Below are 24,225 nucleotides of genomic sequence, written 5' to 3' on the forward strand. Positions count from 1 at the left end.
ACAGTAATGCTTGAGACATTTAGCTTTTCCACGAGCAGTTGAAAATTGCTATAAAATGGACTTTGTTTGGAAGTGAGCTCTTGTGGAATATGAGTTGAAACTGCCATGTTTTGTGTCTTCAATCTGACTCCACTCCTAAGCAGATCATCTACAACACTTTGTTTTATTTCTACTGTGGGCTCAGTGTAGTTTACAAAATTTTTTTTTTCTCTTCCGTTGTCAGAGTAGAATTTCTGCTCTGGGTCAGATACTTGATAGGTCATATAAAACTATTTTTCTTACGTTTATGATTTACCAGATGTAGTCAATATTGACAGACTTGTATGGAATTTCTCTTGGTTGGTTGAAGTTTTCCTGCTTCTTTTTGTATTTAGCGGAGCATTATTTTGGTAAACAAGAGAAGGGATGCCAGATTTTCTCAAAGTATTCTGGAAGACCAGGTGCTTTGTTCAGCTGCATAGCTCTATTCCTTGGCCATGGCAAAACCACAAAGAGTTCTGGACACTGGAGGAGGCACATGCTTGTACTGCTGCCATTTTTTTTTCTCCAAAAGCTCTGATGTGAATTCAGATGATACCTCTCTGTTACCTCTGTAACTGAAAGCCAACAATTTTGAGGCTGTAGTTTTACTAATGTAAATTCTTTGTACAAAAAAGTGTCAATTTGTAAACACTTCAGAACAGTGAACATCATCTTAAGACTGCAGATCACAGAAGTGCTTCAGAATTTGTTGTATGGTTGTTCTGAATTATTTTAAGGTTGTATGAAATGTACTTACCATATTTCTTTATTAGCTGTGTTTCCCATGCATATGCTCAGTGCAATATTTTTCATTATGCCTATTAAGAAAAGGCAGCAAAAAGTAGGTGAATACTTAGATATGTAAATTCTTCTTGAATTAAAAAAAAATCCCTCCAGATACTTTTTTCATTTCATTTCCACATTCTTCAAATACCCTTTATATTCAATTGTATAAACCCTTCTATTAAAAAAAAAAAAAAACAATAAAAGTAATTTTACTGACGAAATTATCAGTAGTGTGAGCTTTCCCTTCTGCCTTCTTTGAAAAATGTTCTCATGCATACACTGAAAGCGTTTCTGTTTCTAGAAAAGAAACAACTTGTCGGTAAGTTTACTTTACTATACAAGTTGGATTGGGATGGGACTATAATCTTCACACATTAAGTTTATAGCTATTATAGCCTGTAATTTAGGAAAATATTTCCCAGTAGCTTCTGAATACAGTAAAGTACTAGCCAAAATACAAATACGGCTTTTAATGTAATAAGTTAAAGTATTACCTTTCTAATACTCACTTCTAGAATGCTGGCATTTAACAGGCTGGCAGCCAAAGGAATGCTTGAGAGGAGGTGTATGCACATGTGTGTAATTATGTTTACAATTGGTGAAAATGACTTTGCAGTAAACTGTTGCAGGCTGGAAAATAAGCTATGTTTTTACAAGTCGTATAATTTATTGACATGGCTTTGTATTGTATTTTGTTTGCATATGCACAGAGGGCAAGAAGGAACTGGTGTTCTGTAAGATTACTTCTCAGCACAAATAAAACATAAAATTGGGGAAATGGAAGTGCTTGGATAAAGAGAAGATCTAGATATTTAGAGTTAGAAGGTAAGAAGTGAGGATGACCTGAACTAGAAGGATCTGGATAACAAGTGGTTTTAAATGAAGCATCTTAACACATGGTAGGAGGAATTTAAAATGAGATTAAGAGAAACTTGGCATACACACGACATAGGCAAATAAGCAAGATTGGAATTAAAATCTCTTTACAGCTACGTTTCCATCCTTAAATGAAGTGAGCTTCTGGAGGAGAGAGACTGGCATAAATACCTTGCCTTGGAGCTTGAAATCCTTGGATTCAACAGGAAAGGCTTTCCGTTCTTAAGTGTGAATCTTCTCTGAAGGATAGATAGCCATGCTGTGAGTGTGAGCTCTACTTATTTCTACTGTGAGGGGTAAAAATGCATCAGCAATACGTAGTCTAATTGGAAGGAAAAGGAATTTGCTAGAGCTGAGCTTATTCTTTTCAAAACTAGTGATCTGGCTAATGGTAAGTGACTGCTTAACTTGAGAATTGCACAATATTGAGCAAGTCAGTTTGTCTTGTGATCAGTAAGAGAAGTTGGGTTGTCTTTGCTTCTGCTCAGCTTCCACTAAGTTGCTTTAAATCACTCGTTGCTTCAGTGCTTAACTGGTGACATAAATTTCAGGTGCCAAAAGCAATCTGGTACCATCTAGTTGGTCCTGGGGTGCTGTGTGAGTTTGTGTTGACTGATCCCTCCATTTCTGTAGGAAACACGGCAAATAGATGCATCTTTCAAAGTACCCTGAAGATGGAGAGGCTGTTCAGTTCATTAGGAGCCCTGTGCAGTAACCGTTGGCCTGTTCTTTAAAAGTCTCTAGTTCCAGATTTTTCAAGCCAATATATGCATGATGTAAATTTAAGGTACACTGGCTTAGATGTTATGAAGATTTAGAAAAAAAAAATAGGTGTTCTTTTGGGTTTTTCATGGCAATAATTATCTTACTTGGATCAGGACTTAAGCTGAACCAGTCATAAACGGGGAAAAAGTTTGGGCTGAGGTCTTCCTGTATGAAGGATGCTGATATCTAATAATCCCTGGTCTAATTGTAGATGCAGATGGCAGCTCTTCTCCCTTTCATTACCTGTCTCAAGAGCAGTAGGGAAGATAAGCTAGTCTTCCATGCAGATCATACTCTTCTAAAGGATGACTGAAGGGTGAGTTTCCTTGCTTTCCTCTTTTGCTGCTGGATGTTGGCCTCAAGGCAACCTTTTTTTTTTTTTTTCCTTCTTTTTTTTCTTCCCTCAACCTCTGATACTGAACATCAGCTCTCTGTAAGTAGAGACAGATATTGTGCTTTGCTATCTGCATTGTAGTATTCCCCCTAGACATCACGGGAAGGAACTGGACAGGTTGGCATATTCTGTCTTTTATTTTTTTTTCCTGGTTGTTTCTACATCTGTTTAAGGATGGTAGGGAGCTAGATCTTCTCTCTTGTTTTCACTGCTTTGCTTTTCTAATTTTTTTTTTGGTAATAGGAAGGAAAATGAGCATTTTTAATCCAGATCTTCTGTTTATCTTTGGGTGGAGGAAGAGCTGTGTTTGCTAGTCATCTTTTCAGTTGTGTGGGGTATTACTGGTGATCTCTTACTCTGTATCAGTACAGCCCTCATTGGGTGTGGGAGCCTTGATTTCTACCTTTATTTTATGAGCTTTACTTCTCTGTGCTACATTTCCTTTCCAGTATCCATCAGGATTGCATTGCTTCCCTTCCATTACCACACTAGTAGAGAGAGAGCCCTTCAACTTTGCAACAGGGATTCTAGGAAACATCCACATATTATCCAGTGGTCATTTAACCATGTGTAGCCTAGTAGAAGGAGGAGTTTGACTCCCTTCTCCTTTATCCTTTTACCGTCCCCCTTCTCCTTCAACCCTGCAGGTCTCTGTGTCTATGAGCTCTCCCTGTGACCTGACTGTATAGTGCATAAGTGATGTTTCATATCAGGAATTAACCTTGAGAAAAATGGAGAGGGGAAAAATGTCAGGTATTTCAACTACAATGCCCATTGGGTAATGTGCTAGTAATGTGACATGAGATTTAAAGCTGAGTTATCTCTAAATAGTGTCTTTGACCGCAGTTTGACCAAAAATGAAATGTTTTGATAGTTGGGAGTCAAAATGTTTTTTGAACTTTCTGATGGCATTCTAGCTGTTCATCCTGATTTGAGATGAAAATAAACTGTAGACTACCTGTTAGCTCTACCAAATCCTTCTCATCTTTACTGTTATTTGCCTTCTGTGAAGGGAGGAGACATTGGAGCTGGCTGAGTTACAGTGCTGCCCTCGTTCTTCTCAGCGCTGTCTCAACTTCATTTCTAGACGAGGATAATCATGGCATTAACAAGCACTTGAAGTCTGTTCTGTCCTGTCTTGGCTGCATGTCTGTTCTGCCCATTTTGGCTATTAGTCCTTTGGGGACAGAAGCTATTGTTCTACTAAATGTTCAGCCTTATCAAGGCCACATCTTTATTGGCCATCTGAGAGAGCTCGTGATCCCTATATTCTTAATTAGGCAGCGTTTCCTTATCTCTGCAAATTCCCCACATGTTCAGAGTCATCTCCCTGCCTAGTTCTGGAGTTGAGAAGGGAGCTTATGTATTGTCAAATGTGACTGTGCTTTTCCTGAGGTCTGGAAAAGACAATCCTTTGGTGGTGTGGGTTGTTCTGTCAGTTTCTGGAGAAGGTGAGCAACACCTGAAAAGTGAGGCCAGGCTGTGGAGAGAAAGTGTCCCCAGAACCACTTCACAAATAGGCAAACTGCACAATATCAGAACCAAATCAAGGTAAGTATCTCCCATTGGAAGAGAAGGTTGCAGTTCACCTCAACTAATGCTGCCAGTTTGAAGTCAGTCATTTTGAACTCTGCACTGTGTTGACATGTGATATTTGGTTGCTGTAGAGAAGCCAGCTAACATGAGCTTTTGTTTGAACCATTTTTATAGCATTCACTTTACTGTAAACAATTCATTAAAATAACTTGCTAAGTCTTAGACAAGTGGATTTTTGAAGGTTGCTCATTTCACTTATCCACTCAAAGTCAATTTGAGTATGAATATATAACATTTTACTCATAATAGCAAACAACTTCAGAGAAGACACATTTATTCTGGAGGCATAGATTCAAACTAGACAGCAATGATGCATTACAAATATATAATTATTTGCACTAATATTTGAGCAGGTGGAATGGATTAGTACATGGTCAACATTACTCTGCTGATAACATGTATTTTTTCTATATTAATATGTACTGTGCAACGTATTAAAATCCTCAATAATTCATTTTAACAGAGATCGTAATATTTATATTGTGGTGTTCTACAGAGAGGAGAGCGAACTGGTAGAATGCGCAAAGCTGGGTTAGGTTTAAATTTGTTTCTCTGTGTTTGTGCGTGTGGTTTTATTTTTTTAATTATCATTAAAAACTTCCTAGTCTCTCTCCCACAATACTAGTTTCTAATTAAACGGCAATTAAATGAGGGAGTGCTTGACGTCTGCGTAACAAAGAGGAGAGTATTCATATCAGTCATCTTTGGGTACCCAACGCAAACAACTGATGCAGGAGGCTAATCCCCAAGGCTGCTTCTGCAGTCGCCGAAAAGAGGTAGGTATCTCCAGAAGGTACTGGTAACTCAATGCTCCAAATTAATCTCTTGCTTTTAACTGCTTCCATGAAGGAGCCTTTTTCCTCATCTACATGTAGAGATGCCAGGCACTCGCACACCAAATGCACTGAAATAAAGGTTGGATGCTGTGAATGTCACCTGATTCCTTTCACATGTTTCTTCCACCTGGAAAATGGGTATGAGTTTTAAAAAAACAAACAAAAAAATCTGAAAAAATATTTTGATGAAACATCAGTCTAGGAAGATTGTTTAGCTCCTAGGTGTAATTTCTGCCCCAAACCACTTTCTCTTCTCTCTCCAGCCTGGTAAGTACCATCCTGAAATGAGACCTCCAAGATCCAGTCCTTTTTATAAATATTGAGATACAACTTTTTTAGGTTCTTGCTGGATAGATGCCCTCTGACAGGCATTTTTCTGAATTCAGTAGTTAAAGATTACTATTATAAGTCCTATTCTGTCTTGTGCTATGTTGGCTGTGCTTTTTCCCTCTTAATGCATTTTTTTTCCAGAAGCCTCGGAGGGTAAAGGTAGCCTGTTAGTCTATGAACATCCCTCCTTTTATAACAGAGGAGCACGAGGAGAAACTGCTCTCTGGTCCTTGTTGTCACTGGAAAACTTCATGTTAAGCAGAAAGTATAACTTGGAGTGAGCCACTACGTTTTGCAGGGATATCTTGTATCATGATATCCAAGGGTTTTTTGACACTTACTTTGATTGAAACAGATGCTGGTGATGTAAAGGCCTGGGGCAGGGGTGGTCTTCAGGAGAAAATGGGCTTATTACTCCTCCCTCTTAGGACAGCAGAGTTTAAAGCAACCAGAATCCGTGCATCTGGCTGAAGACATTTTAAAATGACTGCTGTGCAGTTGGACACAAGTTGGTGATATGTGTCTCTCTGATTTGGCTGAAGGCACAGTTCACTCCTTCCTTTTGTCTGAGTAACTTGTTTATTCTGAAATAATGTTATACATTGAAAAAGCTCTTTAAAAGTGTGATGGGATCATTACAAAGTGTCTGAGCATCTGCTATAATTGCCTGCACAAACTGAGCACCCAGTTAAGACAAAAGAAAGTATTGCTTAGCTGTTGAGAGTCAACTTGCGGTTCCTATTTTTTTCCAATTTCTTATTTTTTATCTGCAGCAGTGAGGCTTAAATAGCAATTTTGAGGCAGGACTTGAAGTCCAGGTCTTCTCAGCAAGACTAGAAATGGCTGGCTTGTGTTCACTCAGAATAAAAAGAACTGTGCCAAATTCAATGGTGTGAGCAGCTATAACTTTGCCAGCTTCAGTGAAAGTATGAATTTTTAAAAATCCATAAGCATATTAGACGCATACCTTTGTCTCTACAGTTAGTTTTGTTGCTTGCATAGCATGAGGCTTTCTGTAGAACACAATCCAGTGCCTAAACATAGCACTTCCAATGCACTTTCAATCAATTATATTGCTACTTATGAACTCAGTTTTGTCCAAGAACCTAAGTGGCCCTTGGGCATTGTAATTTTTACTTAGCTGCTTTTAGTCCAATCACTAATCAAATTAAAATCTACCATGACTAAGATATAACTCAGCACAAACAGTAGAGCATGTTTAGCTGATAATCCGTAATTTGTTGATGAGTTAGGTGCTAAAGTGTTCTTTTTATTAACAACAAATGTTTCTTTTCTCCAAATTAAAAAGTAGGCTATTTGGGGAATAAGAAGGAATAGACCTTAGGTGCAGTGCATGGTAGTCCTCACAAAGATGGGCAAAGATCCCTTTGAAGTCTTTACACAGTGAAGACACTTTGCCTTAAAAGAAGTTACTTTGTTTGGTCTTGATAAATTGAGTAACGATCCTGCAGGCGTAGCATTGCGGTGTGCGTGTGCACGCGTGGAGGAGTGGCAGGGTGTGAAAGAGCTGTCCGTTTCTCTCTTGGAAATTATTTCAGAATGTACCCTTAGATCAGACCACCAGGGGGAGAATGCCTTTTACAGTGGTGGTGTGATCCAAAATGTAGTTTCTTTCCTATTTAAGACACCACGTGTGTTGAGAAAACCCAAGCTATTCTTTGTGCAGCTCATAATTCAATCCATGTCGGTGTTTTCAAACCAGACCCACCGTATGAAGTAAAGAAGAGGAAGGTGGGCAGTTCTGTGTGTTGTTTCATTTTATGTATAGGGCCCTGCTTAAAAAGAGAAGGCAAAAAGTAGTTCACCGTGAGTGCTTACTACTCAACTCTTAAGTCATGTTGTGAGGGCAGAAATCAAGAGCAGTATTAGCTAAGGGAAAGAGTTCGTCTTGATTCCTTATTTCCAGGTCTGAATGAGGTCCTAATCAGGCTTGGGAAGTCTATGTTCTTCACTCTTACGTATTTGTAAGCATGTTAGCTTGGCTTAAAAAATTCAGTTGTTCAGGGTGGTGTTAGATCTAGTCTTACACTTGTGGAGACCTTTGAATTGCATTCCCCCCCCCCCCCCCCCCCTTTTGGAAATTTTAAGTGCCAACAAAAGGAGTGGCTCTATGCCACGGAAGACAGGAAATGATTCTCACTCTTGAACAAAACTTACTCTTTATAAAATAGACATAGAAAATACTGAGGAAACCAGAGGAACGAGTGACATAACAGCATTTTTTTTTTAATTTAGTGGAATGTTAATTTTGAACATAGAACTATGTGGATTCCAAGGGGAAAACGCGATGGAGCCAATTCTGCAGTCAAACAAGTGTAGAAGACAGCAGAGTCACTGCAGTGTGTGACAGAACTGAAGCTGCTGAAAGAGGCAAAGGTAGAACAGTTCTTGGAGCATGGTAACATTGAGGAGGACTGATACCTATTTCCCACTCTGTGAGGTTGGATGTACTGTGTGCTAATTATATAGGATCCCTATGTCATGGACAAAGAGAGAAGAAGCAACTCCAGTCCGATTCATCCTGACTTAAAAAAAAAAAAAAAAAAAAAAAAAAAAAAAAAAAAAGAAAGAAAAAAAAAGCCCCAAACCAACCAACAACAAAAAACCAGTACAGATAGTTTGTCTTCTAGAAGAGACTCTGCTGTTTCATTAGTTACATGGAGATGCAATCAATGTGTTTAAATCAACTGTATAAAAATACAGTGCCTGAAGGGAGGGTTGTTTCACCTACCTGTAGAGGCCAAGAAAGCCTTACTGGTACTTGTTATTTTGACTTCTGAAGGCTCTCTGTAATGGATTTGGCCCTTTCAGTTGGCCTGCTTGGCCAATTGGAAGGCAATCTTCCCCTGTAAATGGAAGACTTTAGAGCTGACTTTGTGTCGCTTGGAAGTCAGTGATATAGGAGAGGCTTTAATAAGAGGTGAGGACTGCCTTTTAGTGTTCAATAGCTGTCTTTATGAAGGCTGCACAGCAGCTCTGGCTGCTATAGTATAACACTACTTACGAATTTTACTCTAGTGCCAGTGTTGTATGAAGAGGTGTGTTAGTGTGCATAGTGATGCAGGCATGGAAACCCTTTTCCAGGTTGCTCTAGTCTTGGTCTCTGTGGTGGTTTGAAGGCCGAGGGATGGGACTTTTCTGGAGTGGCCATTCTGTTGTGACAGATGAAGAAAACAAACAAACATAGGAACAAGAGAAGAGAGGGTAAAACTGGACAAAAGGCTTGGACTGAAATCTGAAAAACGTTTCCTTTTTTTGGCTTTGCTTTACTCTAAACAAATCTTTGATTTGTTTAATCTGACACTGGCTAACTTCAAACAAAACGAGTTTTCTTCTAGCTTGGTTGCCTTCTGCTCGGCATCTCTCTGCTCCCACCCCTGCTGGTCCTTGGCAGAGAAGAACAGGCCCTCTCCTTTTGCTCCCTCCTGGATTCCAACTCTGCCTGCGTGAGTGACAGCTGCTGTCTGACCGTTTGGTCAACTGATGATGGAGCATTTCTCTTAACATTGCACAACAAGGTTTTGCACTACTTAGACGATCTACAGATGCCATCCATCTATTCCATCACTGGCTTCTGTCAGTAGATGACTTCCTTCCATTGCCCTTAAAAGATTTTTTTTTATCCTGATATCTTCTTCTAAACTGAGGATGGTGAACTCTTGTCTACAGACAGAGCTCTGCGGTGCCAGGTCTAGCCTGAGTGACATGAAGTTTTTGATTTTTGGGAGTTACTCTGGCAGTCTGTCGGGGTGCACTTCATGTCTGTCTGCTTCCTTCAGGGCTCTGGCTGTGAGCTACCTTCCTATGCCCTCGCTACTTTTGCTGTCTTGTTTTCTTGGATTTATCTTCTAGCCAGTGCTCGTCAGGTCGTAACAGTTACAATGTTTGCTGTGCTTCCCAAGGCATCTGAGGAAACAGAGAAATCTTCTTCCTGTGCAATAAGGAATGTGATTTTTTAGGCATTGTATTTGTTCTTCTCTGTCTGTGTTTTGAATGGCCAACCATGAAACATCTCTTTGCCCCATCAGATGACCTAGCTATAGTTGAGCTGATTTCCCTCTCCCTCCAAGTTAAGACTTGGTGACTCTTGAGAATCCTGAAAGCTGAAAGATACCACTCATACCAAGGAGAAATCACTAATTTTCCTCTGAAGAAAATTGTGGGTTTGATTGGACATCCTCTCAGATGCCCAGGTTCATAGCATAGTCTCTCCTAGGGTGCTTCCATCTGACTCTCTATCCTCTTTTGACTCTGCCTTGAACCTACGTTACCTGGAGACAGTTTTGATCCTGAGCACTCCCTTTACCCTCTTCCCAAGACATCACACACACTTCAGCCAAGGCGTATCTGGCAGGATAGACAGGAGCTATTCCAAGAAAAGGATCTTCATCATTCAAACAGTTGCTTTTCATCTTGTCGCCTCCTGATTCACAGGTGGCTTTGAGCTTTCTCCGTCTGGCAATGCAAGAGGCAACTGCTAACAGAGCCTAGTTGATTCTGCTCAATAAAACAGAAAGATTTGGAGTGACAGGGTGAAAGAACACCTTTTTACACTGTAGTACCCTGTAGGCAGGCTGCTTATTCTGCAAAATCTTGGAAACTGGTTGATACCAGCCTTGATGGAGTGAAATAGGGCTCCCGTCCAACCCAAGGTTGCCTTGTTGTGTTTAATATTTGATAATTGGTTCATGGGATCACTGTCTGTTTCCTGTACTTGCTGAGAATATGCCAGAGGCTCACTGTGCCCGTTTTTCGTAGGTGAGCTTAATCTTTATCACCTTGGAATTTTTTGTAGTCTAACCTCCCTAATTGGCTGGTTCAACTGTATCTGTACTCAGCAGCATGGCAGGTGTAGATCTCACGGCTTGTATTTCTACTTACATCATAGATAGAGAGTAATTCAGGGACTTCAGAAATTGCTCTGTCCAACTTTCTGCTTTTAAAGCAGAGTCAACATTTGAGTTCAGACCATCAAGAGCAAATGAGTCCAACAGCACTGGCAAGAAGATGCAGAAGGCTGTTTTGCCGAATGTGTAACAAAGTCCTATTTTTAGGGGTTTTTTTGGTTGTCTTTTGTGAAAAGTTGCTCTTTGAATGGTGGAATCACTGAAGCCTAGTTTCCTGGGGAATCACATCCAACAGCTTACTTCCCTCGATGACTCCATTTTTGCAACCTTTTTGAGTTACTATGCACCCAAATTCCCTTCCATGTTCCTTCAGTCTCTCTACTCTGTACCTTCTGTGCTGTGCTGTATTCTCCCAACTGCTGGCTGGATAAATGGCAATCAGTGTTGCAGCTGCTTGTGAGATACATGCATGCTAACTCACCACCAGTTCATTTGTGCTGAGCGGTCAGCAGGCAGGCTAACACCAAGCTACTGCTGGTATTAGCCTGCAGCCTTTGCTTCAGTGAGGCACTAATGTGTGTCTCTGGTCTGTGTTTGGGAGTTTTGTACAAAATTTCTGGGGTCATAAAAATATTACAGGCTTCTGTCCCTCTGCCTTGTTTGGCTAAGATGGACGAATGGGTTAAAAAACAATTAACAACTCAGAGCCAAGAATCAATTTGGATGTATCAGTAGAGAGACCCTGAACTTACATGCTGGTTTCAGTTTTGGGAAGTTTTGGATATGGTCCCAGAGAGAAGAAATTGCAGAGTGTGTAATGGAAGTGACACAAGGCATCACAAGATCTGTACATTAAAGTAACAACTCAGCCTTTATTAGGTAACTGCGGAAAAGTGATACAACTGTTGCAATTACTGGGTCTTGTAGAAGCAGCATGGTCTATAGGACTATAGAACTGTGAGCTGGATCAAACCACAAATCCTTGGGTAAAAACCCAGCTCTGATTCTCACTAGGTTCTCCAGCTGCCAACCAGCATTGCCTCAATATCACCTGGTTTAAAGCTTAGTCTATCGCCTCCATTTGCAAGCTGCATTCGGTCAGACACAGGCTCAAATAATTGTTTTTTGCTGGACTAAATGAAATAGAGACACAAAACTCTCCATGGATAGTGATGTAGAGTTATTCTTGCATATAGTCCAAAGACATAAGATATCTGAACTAATTGGTTCCTGGTCCTGAGGGTTCAATCTTAATGGTTTCCTGCAGCAGCACAGAGCTCAGGGTGGATTTGTCATGCACACATTTACGTGAGATTCTTCATGGAGCCAACTGCTGTCTGGTTACCCTCCTGAATGACCTTTCACGTTTCTCATTTCCAAGTACAGAAGACAGGATATTCTCTAAAAGAGAGAGGATACCACTTTGGATATTGCAAACCCTTTTCTTTTTTTTTTTTTCATTGTTTGTTTGTTTGTTTGTTTTTTCTTTCTGCACTGGCTCATATGACAGTGAAGGATGTGTTTTGTGGCCCCATCGTGCAAAAAGAGAAGTGGTAGTAAGCTGAAGAGCAGGTGTTGTGCCCTCTAGCAAGATTATTATGAGATGGAGGTCTTAATGGGGATGTCTCCTCTCCCTGTCTCCTTCACAAGTGCAACTGAGTGCCATGCTTCTCTCCTGCTGTCTGTCCTGTTGCTTCATGAGTGAGACTCAGTCGATCTGTATTACAGGTATTCAGGCTAGCTCAGAAATTGCTTGTATGAAGGGAAATCTCTCTTTCTGTAGTAATAGAAGAACAGCTTTAAAGCATGTTTAGAGTAAGTGTTCCCTTAGTCCAAGATAGAGGCCAGCCGTTTTTGAAGTTCTAAAGAAAGGGACAAAAATATGAAACACCTCCTCAAGCGTTTTAGCCATTTAACTTCCTGATTCTCTAGTGAGAACTTCTTAAATAGTTTTTAAATTATTATTTGTTTTACCTGTATGGAATTTGTTACAAGATCAAATTAATGCAACCTGGTTGTCATCTGAGGCTAGAGGAATGTGACTGGTGGTCTTCCTTTGCGATGTCCAAAGTGGGGATGGTACCTTGCCTGTAACCTGAGCAGAGAAATAGTTAAGCATCTTAAGCAGTGTAAGCAAAAAAAAAAAAAAAAAAGAAAAAGTTGCCAACATATTTTTGACAAAAGACAGGAAAATGACAGGCTGTTTGGGGTATGCAAAAAATTTTCATTTTCATACATATTGACAGTCAGAGGGGGGTTATTATTGAGAATATGGGTAAAGTTACTGCCAGATTCTGCTGGTACTCGTGTTTAAAAAGAAACTATGGAAACCAGGAGTAGGAATATTAATTAAGTTCAAATTCAGAATGCCTTTGCCAGAAGTGGCTATGTGAATTCAATGAAGCAGCCTGTTGGGTTGCAATGCAGTACATAGTTTGCAATTTAATAGAATGCTGAACTTTTCATAAATTAACATGTTGTTTCAATAATCTGATTAAAAGGTTATATGTTGATAAGATTAGCCTTAGCTGAGTTTTTGCCCCTAAGGAACAGTTTATGACTGCATATAGATTAAAGAAAATATTTACTGGTTCTTTAAGCAAGAAGGGGAAAGATCACTGACCCATTTAGATTGTAGAAGTGCAGATGAAGTCAGTGGAGCTGTGACAGTTTACACCAGCTGAGGATATGACTCTTGTCCCTGGTTTCTCATGAGGATCTTAATTATAAAGATATTGCAAAATTGCAAATTTTTATTAGCTATAGAAATAGATTGTGTTTTTGTAGGATAGGTTTGCAGTGATGATATATTAGTCTCATTTAGCTTGTCTTTTTCTTCTTTTAACTTGGCTATATTACATTCTATATGCTTAAAAAAGTCATAAATGTATGTGTGTATATACACATAAATAGATAGACATACACATATACAAATGCACAAGCAAAACTTTACTTATGGAACATCACTGCCTAGGGGACCTGAGTTTCTGCAGTGGAGAACTGAGTAGACTCAACAAAGCTGCGTCCAGTTTAGAAAATCAGATCCACAAAAGTGTATGGGTGTTGATTCCCTGTTTAAGTATCAGAAGCCCATAGTAGAAGGGGATTTACATGCTTGAATAACTTAGTGGGTCCCTGCCTTAGTGTAGCACATTGCAGAGCTGTGCAAGCATTAAGCTAGGTCGTCGTGAAAGGCTGCCAAGGATGGGATACATACTGTTGCTTGCATTTCTCTCGCTGCTGCAGGATCCACACAGCCGTGGAAGGAAGTGCTTTCAAACAGAGCAGACGGGTCATCATCTGTGCAGGCACCTACCCACTCTACCTGGTTACTCCTGCACCTTCCCTTCCATGCGGATTCAGCCGTGCTGTTGGTTCCCGTGTCTGCTCAGCTGTGTCAAACATGCCCTATAACTTACGTGTGTGGGTACATCAATTAGCATGACAGCTGTTGAGCAAATGCCCAGGAATAACCTGAATTTTCGCACTAAATGTCGTTAACCATACATATGTTTGCCTGGAGAATCAGGTAGTAAGTGAATCAAGCACTGTTCAGGCCAGTCCTGACCTGAGCTCACTGAAGCGTCATGCACATTCAACATTAACATTTGTTGACCAACCTCCCTCTCCTGTGGCATTTTTGGTGGTGAAAAAGAGACTGATAAAAGTGGCAACTCTAGCTTTGCAAAAGTGTCTGGTAGCTCAAGCAGGGGAACATTAAGAAAAGTCAGTGTGTAGTGGGGAGGGCACAGAATAGGCTGCGTGCTTCGTGTCATGTGTGCAGCAGAACAGGTGGAGCTATCCAGGAGGTGCTGCTCAGTTTTTAGGAGTACAGGGAAATACATTCCAAGCAATTCTCTCAAAACCCTTCTGAAATGCAGAGCTGCAGGAAGGCTGCCAGTTTTGTATAAGAACAGGGTAGCTGCTTTGGTTTTTAACTGCCTTACATCTTTGTGATCAGAATGGTGACTGTGTTCAGAAAGCGCTTATTAAGCCAAAAATAACCCCCCATTTTGCTGTGAAAAGCGAGTTATAAATATAATCACAGTCAGCAGTGGATCTCAAATCTAAATTGTATGCTTTGCTGAGGCTTTTTCCAAATAGAGGTTAGCAGATGGTAGCAATGCACTTCCCCTGGATGGTAGAAGGGAGGCAGTCTTGTTTCAAGTAATACTATTTCTGGGCGATAATCCAAAATGCACAGTAGGCAGAAGTTAAAAGGAAGTGCTTGCTTTTAGGTTTTTAAACTATATCCCTTAATCCTGGGTGATGATTGACAATCATGATTTAGAGTACGAGGTGCCCCATTCTAATCCGGCAAGTTTGATGTTATTTGCGTATCTAGTATGGCTTTATTCAACTAAAACTAAATGGGAGCCTGTGCAATTGATGCCACATTTCAGAGATGAGTCCTGCACTGGGAGTCTATTTACAGATTAGTGGATACACAGTATCCATAGTACTTGCCTTTTTTAATGTGCATGTGCGTGTAATTTAAAGACTCTAAGAGGCAAATTTACAATTAAAATGTTTCTTGCTGGGTAAGAATACTAGTAGGAGACTTTTTACATAATTTAAATCACCATGAAGGGAAGCAATATACAAGATTATATTAATCCTAGTTTGATAATTATAGTAAAATAAGAATACATCTTTGCATTTAATAATGATTTAAAAGCTATCATTTATTGGCTTTGGGATTTTTTGTTATTATTATATGTGCTTGATCTTAGTTTCCACAGAAATGCTTTTCTTTCACTGCAAACTTAAGCAAGAAGAATGGATATAAACTGAAAGGACAAAACAGTTAATGAGTATTTGCCTATGTTTGTTATTTGTAAAGGTGAGGTGATGCTTCTTATCTTCTGTGATCAGCAGCCTTTAAATCAATTTTCCTCAGAGAGAAAAAAAGTAATAGGTAATGATACACTGGAAATGGCAAATAGAGCAAGCATTTGAGAAAAGCTGGTAAGACTGACACATGCAAAGCTTTGCAATATCTTCTGTATTTTATAGATTTTTACTGTTGATTTACCAAATACAGTCTGGCTAAGATGCACACTCTTGCTGATTGAAGCTTGGCATGTATATTTAGCATTAATCACAAACAGCTGCGGTGGAGGGAAGCCTTCTTTCCAGCCAGCCAGATTATATTAGATTAAAATGATCCATATGTAAGGTGTTGCAATACCTACTAGTGGGACAGGAGGGAAATCACATTATACTTGCAACTAGATTAACACAGGGACTGAGCTGACAAATAATTCTCTCCTGCTTTTTATTTTGTCAGGTGGGAGAAATAAAATGTTGCTACACCAGTGAACTGCCTGGACGAGGCATGCTTCTGTAATTGCTTTGGATGCACGCTCTGGTTCCTCAAGTCAACAGAGAATCCCAGCAGAGCCAGATGCCACAGGATACACGTTTGTAAACTGCAGTTACATAACCGTGTCTGGGAGGAATACAGCTGTGTGTAGGCTGCAGTGGGCCAATTGGTGGATGGTGTTGGGTGCATGGTTTTGTACCTTGGATGCTGCACAAGCTGACTGTCAGCTGGCTTGGCGGGGGGCGCCCACTGACGGGACAGTGCCTGGGGTAACAGCAGCCGGGGACGTACGCTGCGTTCAGTTACTGTAGCTCTTACCATACATCGTAAGAGCGAACTGCTGCAACGGGAGCATAAGCACGTGTTTTGTGCTTGCAGAGCTCATCCGTTTAGGGCAGGCATATTTTCCTTTGTGGCTTGAGACTGTCAGTAGAGGACAATATGTGATGTTTGCAGTGCTGTTCTAGAGAAACAATGGTTCAACAAAATATTGCATAGAGCTAAGGAGTAGGGGGAAGGGAGGCTGGGTTTGATTTGCATAAGACCAGTGTTGGAATTTGGCTGCCAGCGGGGCAGGGGAAAGCAGGGGGCTATAGAATTCAGTCTCTTTATGGTGAATAGTACCAGGGGCTCCATGCTGAACTACTGGGATGGAGCCGTGGTGGGCTCGGGCATTCTTCCAGCATGCACTCTTGCAGAGGAAATTCCTCTCTTCAGTAGTTTTCTCTGAGGAAATAGTACAGAGCCAGGATCCTAATTATCAGGGAACCCTGAGCAATCCATCTATACTGTGATATTGCTATAGGTGTTGGTGTTTTTACCACAGCCTCTACTTGCATCAGCTTTTGGGACACCTTTGGACCCTCTCTGAACCAGACTGATGGCTATATTCTGGCCTCCATTTACTAACCTGAAAAACCACATCTTATTACCTCTCCAGTCTGCAAAAAGTGCCTCTTTATTACCTCTTCGATCGCTTGCTTTGAGTGCGAGACTCACAGAGTTGCTCTCACTCCCTTAAGCTGAAAGCTAGCATCTGATATGTACGTAGTGCAGTGCTGTAGCCCTGTCCTGCTCTCTCCTTCCTTGTATGCTTATAATAGCTATACCTTAAAGTAGGACCCCAGACCCTGAGAGACCACATGGGTATACTGGAGCATGGATCCGGTGGCCCCAGCAGCATCTTGTGCCCTCCTCCAGGAGGGCTTGTTCCTGGGTGTCAGCTGAACACTTGCCCTTTCCTGGTCCTGTGACATGTCACATGTTGGGAATAAAAAAAACAAGAAGTCTGTTATTAGGAGGAGTGATTTAGGTGGTGAGTGCCTGTGGAATAGCTGTTTGCTGTCCCCACTGAGATCTTGGGTTAAGAACGTAGTGGTCGCAGGAGTGAAGGAGCTTGGTCAGAGCATGCCCAGCTGTGGTTTTGCTATGCTTGTTATCAGAGCTCTGCCCCTTCGCGTAAGGTAGAACAACTAGAATACGTGAATACATTTGGGCCTTTCCAGGCTCAAAAGGGAGAGTGTTTGCGCCAAAATCCAAGCATTTCTGTCTTGCACCTTGCTCCCATGACTGTAGTAACAGCCTTTCTTTTCTGCTCCTCGTTTCTTCTACTGGTCTGGCTGACCATTTCACTCAACAGCAACATACTTCATTTTTCTTCTATTTTTGTATTGTGCTTCCCTCTATCACTATCAGTAAGCTGCTACTCAGTTTATTTTTTATTTTTTGTTGTCCGCATGGCTTGTGACTCACCTAAGGACTAATGGTACCCAAAGTTTGAGTCCTACTATAGTCAAAAAGAGCTGTCTGCTCACCAGTCACAGGCATGTTATTGTACCCTTTCTAATCTTATACTTACATTTCCTGCTCTCTGAACTCTGCCCTCCAAAACCTGTGTGTGGCCATAACGCACCGTATCCTAAAACTGTCAGTGAGCTGTCACTGTTAGAAATGCCACCATATAATGTAGCCATTACATATCCTGGTGTGTGTACATTCCCTATGCTACATTTACTTAAATGTTGTGTTTCCAACTTGTTTAATTTGAAAGGTTAATCAGCTCCTGCTTTTTTCCTTTTTTATTTATTTTTTATCCTCATCTGCTGGAACAGAAAATGATACTTATCCTGAACATGCGATCCTGCAAGTATCAGATCCCAAAGCATCACTAAAGTTAAGGGGGTTTTCACCATAGCTAAAGGACATACCAGGGTATGAGGGCTGTCTCTGTCTTTGCACAGCTGGTATGATCTCAAACAAGTCCTATAAGTGATGATGCTCAGCTAGCAGTTTATTTTGGCTTCACTCTTCTACATGAACGTGACTGTTAGTTAGCACTTAGGAATTTAATAGATGTAACTAACATATCTGGGTAGGAATTCTTAAAATATCAGAATGGGGAGATGAACTTGCAGCTAGCAGAGGAGAATTTGCTGGAAGCTGATTGATGTATACTGCAGTATATCTCTGAAAGGTCTTGCCCATTGACCTGCCCAACCCTGCTGAACATGACACAGTGGGACCATGTTTGATGTTTCAGGTCATTTACGTATGAAAAATGCAAGGAATAATTTGGTTTATGTCAAGATCTGGATGTCTGGCATGTCTTTCAGGCAGTGACTCCTTTTTAGATGAGATCTTGAACAGACTGAATCTGCAGCATATTGTTGCAGCATCATTGTTCAGTAACAACGCTGCAGCTGGAGGTGAAGCAGGGCAGGGACTTTTGGAAGCACTTATTGAGGCAGGAATGGAAAGCTCTGAAAGACAACAGGGTTTGGACTTCTGATTCCACACAGGAATCCTTGAAAATTGAATCTATTGAGCTCAATTAAACCCTTTCCTTTTTAATGAATACTCTGGGCACCCCAAACACATGCTAGTAAAGCTTAATACCATATTCCACAGCTTATGGCTTATTATTTCTCTTTCCTTGTGTTTCAGAGTATGCCAGTGAGGTATGGTACGAAGGATCAGCTGAGCAACTTTGGGATAGCAGCACTACTTAGGAGTGAGATCTGAAAGGCCTTTCAAATGGTGCCCATGAGACTTCCATCCTTGCAATTATTGTGTCTTCAGTTTAAGCTGTGTATTTCTTAAATGGAATTTGTGAGAAATAATATTCATATTCTCGTATTTATTGGGGCTGCTTTTAGGTGTATGCCTGCCTGTAAAATCAAATGTCCTTATGCTGGAAGTGCAATGCAAAGGCATCTTCAAGGGGACAGAAATGAAAACTAACCTCAAGAGATACTCAGAGCAACTGTCTACAAATTATAAACCTACATATTCAGGAATTTGATCTCTCTTAGCCTGGGACATGGTACTTGTATAAGCCTTGGAAATGCATTGAGAAAAGTGGGTTTGTGATAATTAAAAAAACGTTATTTTCTCCATATGTAGGTCGTGACTTGAACAGGGCTTGTCACTACTCAAAGATTAAATGTTAATATTCACAATCTTCTAGATAAACTCTGTTTTTTCCACCTATGTGGAAAACACGTGCTTCTTGTACATTTGTAGTTTTAAACCGTGGTTATTTGGATAATTGATGTCTTTAAAAGATGTCTGGTTCTGTAAATCTCTGCAAGATTTAAAAATCGATCAAAGTCTGAAAACTATATACTCTCCACAAACCTAATGAATGCATGTCTCTCTGAGAAATTTCAGCTTGCATTATATTTTGAATTAATTGGCAAACAGTTACATAAAGAGATCATATTAAGGTCTCTGAAGAAGGAAGCTGGGTTAAGGATGAGCTTTCATCTTTAAATCTGCTTTTACTGACTTTTTAAAAGCGTGATTTGTCAAGTCGTAGTTGACTCTACTGTTTTGTGTATAGATTTTCTTTCTTTGTTTTTCTTTTAAATAAAGAGAGGGGGAAGAAGCCAGTATAACATCAAAGCATTAAAATAAAGAGCTTTAAGGGAAGGAAAAGAGATGTTAAGATTAGGTGAATGAGGGAAGCAAAGGTGTGGGGGAGATATTATCAAGTAAATAAAGACATGGCGGTGAACTGCTCTAATGAGAGACAAGGCTAATTAAAGAAAAGGAATAGAATTAATTATTCTCAGATGTTTTACAAGGCATAAGAATTAGGCTAGCTGAAATCTCAGTCTTGCTGGAAGTCCAGATTCCTTATTTTTCCTGTCTTTTCTTCTGAAGGAGCTGAGAGCCCCCCTGAGATCTGGCCTCGTGAATCATGTACTGTTTTCCTTCTGGTGACACCGTTTTGAGAGGTACGGTGCGTATTGTTTTCTTAGCCCTGCTTTCCATGTAATGTTGCGGCAACCGTATCAGAGACGTGGGTTACAAACAATTTGCAGCCTCTGCTCTGTCCACTTCTTCCTGGGTGTTCCCTGTTTTGGGACTCAACTTGTGGGCCGTAGTGCTGTTCCCTGTAAATCTGTGCCTACCTCAGAAGAAAGTGCATGTTCCTTGACACATCCTTGCTGTCTGGGTGGAGATAGCAGCTGGGACCTCATCTGTATCTCTCAGGCTATGCCTAAATGGATATTGTTCCTTGAGTACCCCGAGGAAAGGATGGAGAATAAATGGAAATGTGAGTTGTTTGAACGGCGCTGAATAAAGGTGACAAGTTTACTGTCCTAAGCATAACCTGCAAAAGAGTCATCAGCCAACTTCAGAGGCATCTAGCTCTGGCTATCGAAGAATCAAAGCATGTACTGTAAAGCTGTAGGGTCTCTGGGGATGAGGTGCCTGAATATTAGGCTTTGCAGCCCCTAACTCATCAGTGCCTAAATGCTTCAGTGGTTCAAACATGCAAGTCTGGGAAGCTGTGCCTCTCCTAAAAAGGAAACAGTTTTCTGAAAACCAGGCACTTTCACATTGCAGGCTAGGCCTGACCAGGGATATATCTGTTTACAATACAGAGGCACAGGAAGGCAGTGGCAACCCCTCTGTTGCCTTCTGTAGTCCAGATCATTGTTGACCTGTTCTGTTATCATCAAAAAGAAAGAAATCTATGACACGTTTAGCTTTCAGACAGGATGCTTTTTTTTCCCCCTATTCACTCCCTCCTCCTTTTGTTCCCCTCGTCCTCCAAAGAAAACTTGTGCCTGCTCTCCTCTTTTGCTGCCTTGGCACTGTATTAGAATACTTGCAGCAAAGGGAAAAGGGAAAGGAAAACCCTGAAAGCCATGCTTTTCCCTGTAGGTTGGCACCATTGCTTCAGCTTTCATCAGCGGGAGCAGCATGCCAATCTCACGCCAGCACAAACAGATGTGACTCTAGAGCTTTGAGTGTCCAATGAAAGAAGCATTACTTGCTGAACTATGCCCTGAAAGCGGCCAAATTCACCACCCTTAGGATTTTCCATCGAGACAGACGGTTTCTCAGAGCTTTGCTTTGAGGTGCCTGGGTTTTGGTTTTATTTGTTTATTTATTTTCCTTTCTTTATGTGCTGACATTATTCCAACATTCAACCTACGATTTCTGTTTCATAAGAATGTTATCAGACCAGGGTAAGTGCATGGGAAGGCTGTTTGCTGCTCTCTGAAAACTGCTATGTACATAATGCAGGACTGTATGTATAGATGGGATGAAATGTATTCCACATGCATTGGGAGCTCACGTGTATTTAGAATTTGTGCAACAGATAAACTATATTTTAATTTCCACAAAACCAGCCAGTTTTCATGCCATTTGAAATACATAAAGCAGTAAAATATATACAATTCAATACGCTCCGCTGAATCAGAAAAAGGAGGTGCTTAGTTGGCAAAACCACTTAATCCAGACATCTACAAGGGAAATCATGTAAGTCCAAGGATGCTTAGTGGCAATGAGTGCCACTTAATAGGGATTGTAGTTCTGCTTAACTGGGACACCTCCAGATGATTTAGTAGGCTTAGTGGAATGGGGTGAACAATTTGCAGACTTTATTCTTCAAACTGTATCCCTTCTTCTGATATGCAAAAAAAATCATTGAATGGTCTGCAATATTTGGGAAGATACCTGCTTTTCAGAGCTGTGCAAAAGTTTCCCTATAACTACTCCTTGCATAGCTTGTAGGCTAGTGCAGTAAGAAATCATCGTTTGCTTGTGAGTCCTGGCTGAGGGTTGGTCACAGTGGATTAGCCAATTTTTTGTAGGACTAGTAGAATCTATTATAATTGCTTGTCCTGATCTTTAGCTTACATGAGTCAGAATTTGATCCCGAAGTTTCTGCATCAGGCCTCTCAACTTCAGATTGAATTACGGTTTAGCTTTTGTCAGGGTAGGTGCTACAAAACTGACTTCCTTCTTCAGTAATACGTCTCCTGTATTTGCATCCTGTATGGATGCAAAGAAAATAAGACGTTTTTCAGCATCCTGCCATGACATCTGGGCAAGTCTTGTCTGATAGCTCAGACCTTCTTGCTCCTTCCTAATTTTCACCTAGAGGCCATTGCTGAGGCTAAGCTGGGTAATTCAAGAGTTTGAAAGTGGCTCTGTCTACAGAAGGGTATCACAATTACTTTTATCTTCCTGAGATGTAATGCTGGGGTTACTTAGCATGATTTTATGGCAAAGGGACCTTTGGAGATTGGCTTAGTCCCACAGCCTTCAGTCCGTGAGGTACAATAAGCGTTAAGTTAGGAAAGAAATACTCCCAGACCTCAGAGGCACACAGCAGGGTGAGACATGAAAGGGTTCTTAACTGACTAACAACATTAGGAAGCACCAATGCAGTTGAACCACCTTCTCCTAGAGAAGACCAATTCTGTTTAAACCATTCCATAGAGCTATTTGTCTAATCTGGCTTTAAGAGCTATATACTCCATTATAACTCTGGGCAATTTGTTTCATTACTTTGATATCTTTTCTATCTTACTATCATATCTTTTCTAATATTACTACGTTACTTAAGGGTCCTGACTGCAATTCATCTCCCACTGTACAAAGCAAAATGTAAATATATAGTAAGAGGCTATTTCCCAAATAACTTAGGCTCTGGAGAGACTGAAGAAACAACCAAAAGCAAATGGTACTATCCTATGTTACAGATGGAAAGCTGCATCTTGGAGGGATTAGACAAGTTGTTCAAAATTCAGAAGCAGAATTGGGACTTGAACTCTTGTGCCTTTGCAGCCTGGTCCTATCATAACTGCAAGACTAACTTCCTCTTGAGACAAGGAATGCTTAAGGTAAGATTAGATTCAAAGACTGGAAAACAAGTTGAATGTTGAGCAGTGTGACAAGATGTTCTTGTGAATTTTTAATCATTGGCTGTGCAGACATGTTGTCCGTAAGGCAATAACCTGAGGCAGTCTGTCCTACATTTTGGTAACTTGCAGTTTTGTAGCTCTTGGAGTGCATCTCAAATGAAAAATCTGTTCTGTAGAAGATTCCGTATCATCTTCCCTCTAGATAAAGCATCCTGTCAGCTTTGTGGATGTTTTTACAGGAATTTATCATTGGAACCACCTGACAATATGAGTAGGACTAGGATGGTGCAAACTGGTCACAAACTGATAGTTGCCTTTTTCTTTGTTACACAATTCAGTGCTCTATGATTTTTTTTTATTAGAAAAAAATCAACATTTAATTAGTCTCTTGCAAAATAAGTTTGAATTGAGTAATTGGGAGCTTGATGATAGAGGTTTTCCCCTTTTACTTGGTTCATATTTTTTTTAACTGTGAATGGGAGATAATTTCTGAAAATTAAAACTTCATTAACTTGTTAACAGAAAAAAAATCAAAGAAAAAAGTGGAAATGTGCTGTTATGGTTCCCCTAATCCATGGATCTTCCTGAAGAATAGACTTAGATGTGTGTTCTGCTGAAAGTAACAGTGTTTTGGAAAGATTATAGATTCAGCAAAACAGTTGAACAATCTCTAAACCTTAATTTTAGATATGTAAATGGCCTCTTAGCACTAATGACAATATTCATATGTTCTTGGTTAATAGTGTTTCCATTGCAAAGGTCCTCAAAAATTCATAAGTTTCTACTTTGCAGTTGTCAGCTATGTGAATGTTCATGGTCCCTTTCAGTGCAAAGTCAAACAGTGTAGTTTATATGACTAGTGAAGTGGCTGAGAAGCATTTTGAGAAACTGCTACTTCAGCCTGAGTTCCTGAGAGGGCTATTTCTAACTGCACCTCTATGGGAGGAGTTTAAGCCCTCTTCTCTCATAGCTTCCCAGAAGGGCTGGTTCTTCTCCTGCCCTATGCTTCCTGATGGTCTTCAAGTATCAGACGAGGTGCATTGAGGGTTAACTGTGCAGATGATCAGTGAGTTAAGGATCAGGCTCAGACACAAGCTTAACTAACTGTGTAGACACACTGTGAGTCACTGGAAAGCTTTTGAAAATCTCACCTTAAAGGTCCAAAACATCTGCCATTGAACTCAAAGTACTGACTTCAATGGAAGCTAGTTGGACTCTTAGCAAGAAATTCTATGCATGTCCAATAGATTTTACAGTG

Source organism: Rhea pennata, chromosome 5 (genome assembly GCF_028389875.1).
Source record: "Rhea pennata isolate bPtePen1 chromosome 5, bPtePen1.pri, whole genome shotgun sequence".
Lineage (NCBI taxonomy): Eukaryota > Metazoa > Chordata > Aves > Rheiformes > Rheidae > Rhea > Rhea pennata.